Raw genomic sequence first — 8,274 nt, 5'->3', positions numbered from 1 at the left:
TATATATACAATTAAACCTTGGGAGAGGCATTATTCCGGTAATAAACACACGCACTGATGCAGTCCTTTATTAATTTATAACCAGTATTTAGTTTTTTTTAAAATCATTTCATTGCACTCTTGCAATCTCTTCAGTAACTTGTCTCTCCACTTCCATTTATTTTGAATGTATGATTTGGCGTTGTTTTGAAATTGTCCGGTACGAGCTTGTGAGTGTGTGCAAGCTCGTATGTGTGCACGCACTTATGTGTTCGTGCTTATATGTATGTGCGTCCATATGTGTGTTTGTAACAGTTTCGTTTATATCAGATAAGATTGAGACTTTGAACTTGGTTTTGCTTTCCTTTCTGTTATTTTCTGTTTTATTCGGAAATGATTATTTTTTTATTTACGTTCACGTTCTGTATTTTATGTGTGAACAGCATATGCAACCATGGGTAATTGTAAGGCTTTTACCTACGTGTACTTACTATTCAAAATTGGTCGTGTTTCAGTTATGAGGACTGATCTTGTATTTGCCGTAACGATGTGCCATCAGGGTGTCTAGACAGGATTTTTATGCTAATCTGGTCCAGTACACCACCATGTTGTTCTTTGGCATGCTGGTATAGCACCGAGGTTTCTTTGTGATTCTTATAGTCCCTCCAATGTTCATTTACACGCTCAGCCAAACTTCTCACCATTTCACCTATGTATGCCGTGTTTCCGTTTTTACAATCACCATCCATACAGCTTATTTTGTAAACCACATTTCTGGCTTTGCAGTTGATACCAGGACTATATTTGCACACAATGCAATTCTCTTCTACACACTTTTTAGAAAGTGTGTACAAAGTGTACGTAAAACGCTTTCAATACGGTGAAAATAAAAGCATCAAAACAAGCCACAGCATATACCCGATGCAGGCAGAGCTGCGATCGGTAGTGCAGTGAAGGTACATGGTAAAAATATAACTACTGAATAATAATAATAATAATAATAATAATAATAATAATAATAATAATAATAATAATAATAATAATAATAATAATAATAACGATGGTATTTATTTGCCACCTAGGCAAAGGATGAGAGTGATAATACAAGGACGCATATAAAGTGTGGCGGGGTTACACATAATGAAATTGTACGATAATTAAACAGGCAACAAAAATACAATGAAAAGGAAAGAAAATATATATAATAATAATAGGTTTAAAGAAAAAAAATGATCAAAAGCCATTATTGTTATTATTATTATTATTATTATTATTATTATTATTATTATTATTATTATTATTATTATCATCATCATTATTATTGTTATTGGTGTTGTTGTTGTTGTTGTTGTTGTTGTCGTTGTTGTTGTTCTATCGAGACGTGTTGCACGTCGCTCCGTAAGTTTTTTCTCTTATTCATATTGTTACACATAGATATACATTGCGCATTTGTTATTGTCACGTAGTTAAACAAACTAGGACATTGAGCAGTTGTTTAGGTATTCTCCATAAGTAGCCCTTAGGGACTACGTTGGTGTTTGTTCGGGCTAAGGGGCCCCTAATTTTTTTGCTAAAATCAAAGATGTCAGAGGGAAATTGTCCGTCCGCTGGTTGTCAAGTCATGAACGACATTGACTAGTGTAGCGGCAGCAGCAACAACACCAAGAACAGTAGCGCACTTGAAACATATGGAAACGAATTTCCCTTGCTTCTACCCCCCTTTTCACCATCGCAGAAACAAAAGAAAATGACAAAAAGCAACAACAGAAACGAAATCACTGCCACATCCATCGCCACTCCTGGTGCCATCAGCGGATCCAACTCCATCACCATCACCAACATAATTAACGAAAAGGACAATGAAATTGTGACATGCAAATTCAGTCGGAGCTGTTTCCATTTTGCGTATGCGATCTGACAAGTAAAGATATTTCGTTATATGAAAATGAGTTTAAGAATGCAAAATGCATGCTGTAGAAACGTGGTTAAAATTCCTCGAACTGTCCATCAAGAATTTGATTTGCAGACAGTTCTATATAAAAAGAAATTAGAGTAAAAAGTAGGAATGTGGAGCAGGCAACACAGCAACAGGCAGAGACATGCCTCAAACTAATGTGGGAAAACAAAATCTATGTGGCCAGGAGGTAGAAATATGGGATCGTCGAGATGATATTCGCCTCAGAGAAGGAGGCAAAAAGTTGATCGATAGCTATCCTAACGAATGAAGAAATTATTTTTATTCCCATCTGTGTTAGTCGAAGAGTGTTCAGAATTAGAATGCTTAACATGCCACCAGAGATTAACATGTTCTTGTTAGTGGCTGCAATTCTCGACTTAAAAGAGAAAACGAAGAGTCTGCGAATACATAAGATTCAAAAGTAGAACTGGTTAGGGCAGAGGATTGAGCTTCTAATAGATGACCAATAAAGTGGGAAGCAATCCCAGATTACATAACCCTACTGGATGGTACAAAGCTTGACGGAGCTGTCAAAGGCAGAAAGCTATCAGCTGTGCAGAGATACAACTCACCTGACAGATGCTGGCTGGATTTCCCGAATGTGCTAGTATGGACCTGGTCTAACCGCCTCGGGTCAGTTAGGTCGTATCTACATAAACCAATAGATAGGATGATATAAGTTGCCCACTTTTTTAAACTTGTCGGCTACACAGACAACAAATTAGTTCAACTGAGACTCAGTAGGTGGTAACTGGTGGATGAACGCGTCGCTCCGGCGTGTCAAGCTCACAGAGACAGGATTTGCAAATTAGTTAAACGACCGTTAACGGGGCAAAACTGTATGCCCTGAAAAGAGCAATTAGAATAGAGTTAATTAAGCTTAGCAACCTACTAGCAATAGAGAAAAATAGAATAAAAGGAAAACTAGATAGGAATTTACAAGAAGCGTTTAGGAGAGCACTGCAACTGACTTGCTGGGGCAAAATTGGTCCCAGATGAATTCTTCAACGCCAAGCAATAGGGTTGCATTATCAGAACTGAAGCGCGTGCTCTAAAAACGAGGGAACGATAGCTGGTTGATGGGACCGAGCAGCAGAGGCTCAATGTGACAACAAAGCTACAATTCGGTCTTTGGTGTACATAAGTGGGTGTACGGTATTTGACCACGAGTAGATGTATGCTGCGTTTCAGCGGCACTTCACACAGCTGTTTGGGACGAATGGCGGTCCGGAACGCAGGATGGACTTAAGTGGCTATAAGAAATGTTATATAATGAATGAAATCTTGAGGAGTGTAGGTGGCAGGGAAGTAGCGAAATATCTTCATGTAATACAACGCAGACGTTTAAACTGATAGAATTTTTCAAGGGTGTGGCCAATACTTGTCAGCACAATCTTTTGGATTTCTCTGGGACATGGTTCTCCTGGGATATTATCTAGATGTCTCTGAGATCCCTTTTTTTTAATTATACCTAGGGCATCCTTAATAAGAGGAACAGTTCTCGCTTTAAAATGCCACATCTTTTTTATTTCAATTTCTAGGTCCCTATATTTACTTAATTTGTCAAATACATATTTATCAGTGAAACACATGTATTAGTCTACAACTATTTTCTTCCCTCTCTTAAATAATAATGCGTGGTTGATTACCCTGGGTCGTTCTGTCAGTGTTGACTGGAAACTCCCAGAGGATAATGCCAGTATTACCTTCAGCGACTGGGTCAGGATGATGTTCATACCAGTAAGCAGGAGTGCTGATGTTGTAGTGTTTGCATATTTTCCAATGCAAATACTATCCTACACTATTATTGTCATTTTTATTATCATCATCATCATCATCATCATCTTCATCATCACTATATTCCACCTCCCCCTCCTACTACTCATTAGTATTATTATTATTCTATGTTTGACTTTTGCTTTGCATTTGTACAAGTTGGATCCAAGTCTCACACAGAGACCTCAAGAGACAACTAGTTAGAAGTTCATGTAGGTGTTATTATTATTATTATTATTATTATTATTATTATTATTATTATTATCATTATTATTATTATTATTATTTTTATTATTATTATTATTATCATTGTCATTATAATTATTAAGGCGGTCAGAAGAGAGTCATTAGGATGCAGGGCAAAATGTTTAGCATCATACTGTTTATCTGCATGTTCTGAGTTCATTTTCTACCGAAGTTGACTTTGCCTTTCATACCTTGCAGGGTCTATAAAATAAGTACCAACTGAATACTAGGGACGGTGTAATCAATTTATACCTTCTCTGAAATTACTGAATTTGTCCTAAAATATGAAATTCTTTATAGTTATCATTATAATCATAAAAATAATTACCATCACATTTTGGAACAAACCCAGCATTTCCGGGTGAGTGGATAAATCGATTGCATAGACCCCCAGTGCTCGAAAGTCCACATCGGCAGAATTTGAACTAAGAATGGAAAGATTGACGAGATGCCGCTGTGTGACTGGTTCAGCGTGCTAATACATATTATTTCTGTTGTTAATAACAGTAACAATCAGAAATATGACTTTCTCTTCTTCTTCTTCTTCTTCTTCTTCTTCTTCTTCTTCTTCTTCTTCTTCTTCTTCTTCTTCTTCTTCTTCTTCTTCTTCTTCTTCTTCTTCTTCTTCTTCATTAATATTATTATTATTACTATTATTATTATTATTATTATTATTATTATTATTATTATTATTATTATTATTGTTATTAATATGATTATTATTATTATTACTCACACTAACATTCATAATTTCTCACCCTGGCATACAGCCAGAAATTTTGTAACCAATATTTCTTTTTCGACTATCCTAATCATTCATGCTTCTTTCTTGCCTCAAAATAACTAACTACATTTGCTTATTTTAGCGCTATTTACCCCTTTATAATACTGAAATAATACAAAGAAAACATACAAAAAATTAGCATCGTTGGATTATCGACCATTTTACGCTAGGTTTTACAAAGAAGCTGTAATTACAAGTCGTTTTCTTGTAACCTTTAATCAAATTGATCTTAGATATTTTCGAAACATTTGACATATATTGATCTAAGATTATGATTGCTACTTATAGTTAGACAGAATGGATAGTTTACACACATAATATGGGGCACAAGTTCATGTTTTTTTGTATTTATTGACATGATCATATTTTTAACATAAATTCCCTTTTAGAGCCTAAGTGTTGAAAGGAGATGAACTATCCACTTTGGAAAGTTTGAACACGAAACAATGAATATCGTGAAGTCTTAGACTCATGTTTTGAGGTTTTTGTCAATTTCAGAAACAGTTGGTGTTGTATTCCCTTACTAGTGAACTATTTGTAGAAGAATCTGTGACACAGATCTGATTGTCATCTCCATAGTTTTAAAGTCCGATTTCGAAATGTATGCCTTTAAAATAAATATTTATTTATATAGCAAATTGTACCCTCAACAGACTTGGTTGCGTTTTCTTATTACTGTCCCTTTAGTTGAAATTATTTTCAGAGGAGGTCAGACTGTGTTTGGTTTTATGGTTTAAGCTCAGTAAACTACAAATTAGCGATTGTCTTTCGTGATAATATTCAGTCCGGAATGGTCTTTATACTCATCTACTACTAAGTTAGTTCTGGAAGCATTTGCTTGAGTACATTACAATTTCTTGCGTGGATTCTCTACATCTATAAATCAATTGAAAATGTATATTTGAGTTGATGTGATCAAATATCTCATTTCCATATGTACCTTTTAAAAATTTCCGACTTTCAATCGCTTCAGTTGGCTCATCGATGTCGTACAGCCTCTCTTCAGAACACCATCATTATCATTATTATCACTATCCAAAGCATTATCACTGTCATGTGTATATTATCACTACCATGTGTATATTATTAAGCATTATTTTTTGTCTGTAGGTTCAGGCTTGTACAGATACTTAATACAAACTGAAATATTATTTTTTGTTTTACATACAGATATTAATTTCTTTAATACATTAGTTGAATCATGCATTTGTAAAATTGGTAGTGTATCGATGAACGGTTTGATGTGTGTAAGTACGTAATCCTATGTAGCATTTAATTATAGTGCTAAGACTACGGATTATTGCTATTACATTTGGATGCTTATTCTATATTAGTGTCAGTTATGACTTAGTTTTCGAGAACGTGGCAAGTATCTCAATCAATATCGGTGTTTATAGATTTAGATTTGTCGATTGTAATATTTTCCTGTGGCAGTGTATGGAGAAATCCAATTAAAGTTCTGTTGTGTTCTGTGAAACTTTTAGTATTTACATGTTTTTTTTTTATTGAGTATCATCTCTGAAACTTTTACTCAGTCGCTATGAAGATGGTATTTTTTTAACACTTGTATTTTAATGACAATCGGATAATACCATTGGTGATACTAATGATTTTACACTCCTCCGGCAGAGTACCTTTCAGGGACTGTTCGGGTATGTACATTTTGTGTACAAAATTGTTTGTGCTTTTTAAAAGATTTCCTTTGTCTGAAGTAAAACATCTTCCAGTGATGGAGTTGCATAAATTTTTTGTTGTCAATTATATGAATATAAATTGCGTATCAATTATATAAATATAAATAAAGTGCTAGAGCAGGTTTAATAGAAAATGTTCATCAATGCCAATATACTAATAGATGATATTATTTAATACTATGGATAATATTAGTTATCATTATCACCATTTCAGTTTAGATAGGAAATTCTTCATAGGTTGTATTTGCTATTCAACCACCAGAAGTCAATACAATAAGGTATCGTTCAAGTACTCGGTTGTTTTGATCAGCTAAACTCCTTCAAAATGCTGGGCACCATTTTGTCTGTCTTTACTTTCTGTGTTCAAATACAGCTGAGATCAACTTTGCTTTTCAGCGTTTCGTGGTCGAGAAATAAAGTACCAGTGAAACACTGGGGTCGATGTAACCGACTAGACCTTTCTCACCATATTTGAGGCCGTGTTCCTCCAACAGAAAGAAGTATTATTATTATTATTATTATTATTATTATTATTATTATTATTATTATTATTATTATTATCATTATTTTTACTATTATTATTATTATTACTATTATTATTTAGTGTCTTTGCACAGCTTCTAAAGCTGGAAATGTACTACGATGCCAGCTGTTCACTACCAGTTAACTAAGGTAACGTCCTTTATTTTCAAAGACCACCCGGAGTATTCGATCGGTTCCAAGCCGTACTGCTTTCTGCATTTACCCCGCCTTATTGCAGCCCCTATTTGTTCCATGACCTTCTCAAGACTTTTTCTCGTAACCTCCCAAGCTAACCTGTCATATCTATCGACTTTTCATACTTCCTTACCGCATACCTTGTTGTCAGCTCGGCAAGCTATATCTATGATCCAGTATCCTTTGTTTTCTTTCTCAATTAAGACTATGTCTGGGTTCCTATTCTCTAAGACATGGTCGCATTGAATCATAAAATCCCATAGGATCTTTGCATCATCATTTTCGATGATGCTTTCGAGTTTATGTCCGTACTACTCTTTTGTTCTGTCAAGTCTATGCTTATTGCAAATTGTTCAATGGACAATCCTTGCTATTGATTATTATTATTATTATTATTATTATTATTATTATTATTATTATTATTATTATTATTATTATTATTATTATTATTATTGTTATTATCATTATTATTGTTATTATTATTACTATTATTATTATTATTATTATTATTATTATTATTATTATTATTATTATTATTATTATTATTATTATTATTATTGTTGTTGTTGTTGTTATTATTTTCTCTTCATCACAGGTTTTGTTGGAGCTATTACATGCGTAGCGGGCTTGCTACCAGCAACCTACGGTACCATGCTATTCGTTCTTTTCAGCTATCTCATACCTTCCTGCTGATTCTTGCTGTGCCAAGAAGGCGAATCTTTTCTAACAGCTTTACTGCGCACTCTATTCCAATTTCATTTATGTTCCTCTTGATGCCTTCTGATACTGTTCCCAAAGACCCAACGATAATTAACGAAATGATTTTCACGTTTTTCGTTTTCAATAGCTGGGGTATTTCGTACTTGAGAGGGTTGTATCTAACTTTTCACAGCCTTTCTTCTTGACTATTCGTGGCTAATAATGATAATAAGTATTAGTATCATCATAATAATAATAATAATAATAATAATAATAATAATAATAATAATAATAATAAGCAAACCATAGTACATACCCAAGGCGCACAGAGCTGCGCTCGGTAGTGAAGTGAAAGCACGTTATAAAAAAAAAAAATTTTAATAAATAAAAAATAAAACTACTTAACAATAATAATAATAATA

This window comes from Octopus bimaculoides, chromosome 1, assembly GCF_001194135.2.
Source record: "Octopus bimaculoides isolate UCB-OBI-ISO-001 chromosome 1, ASM119413v2, whole genome shotgun sequence".
NCBI classification, from domain to species: Eukaryota; Metazoa; Mollusca; class Cephalopoda; order Octopoda; family Octopodidae; genus Octopus; species Octopus bimaculoides.
Note: the sequence above shows the minus strand (reverse complement) of the source record.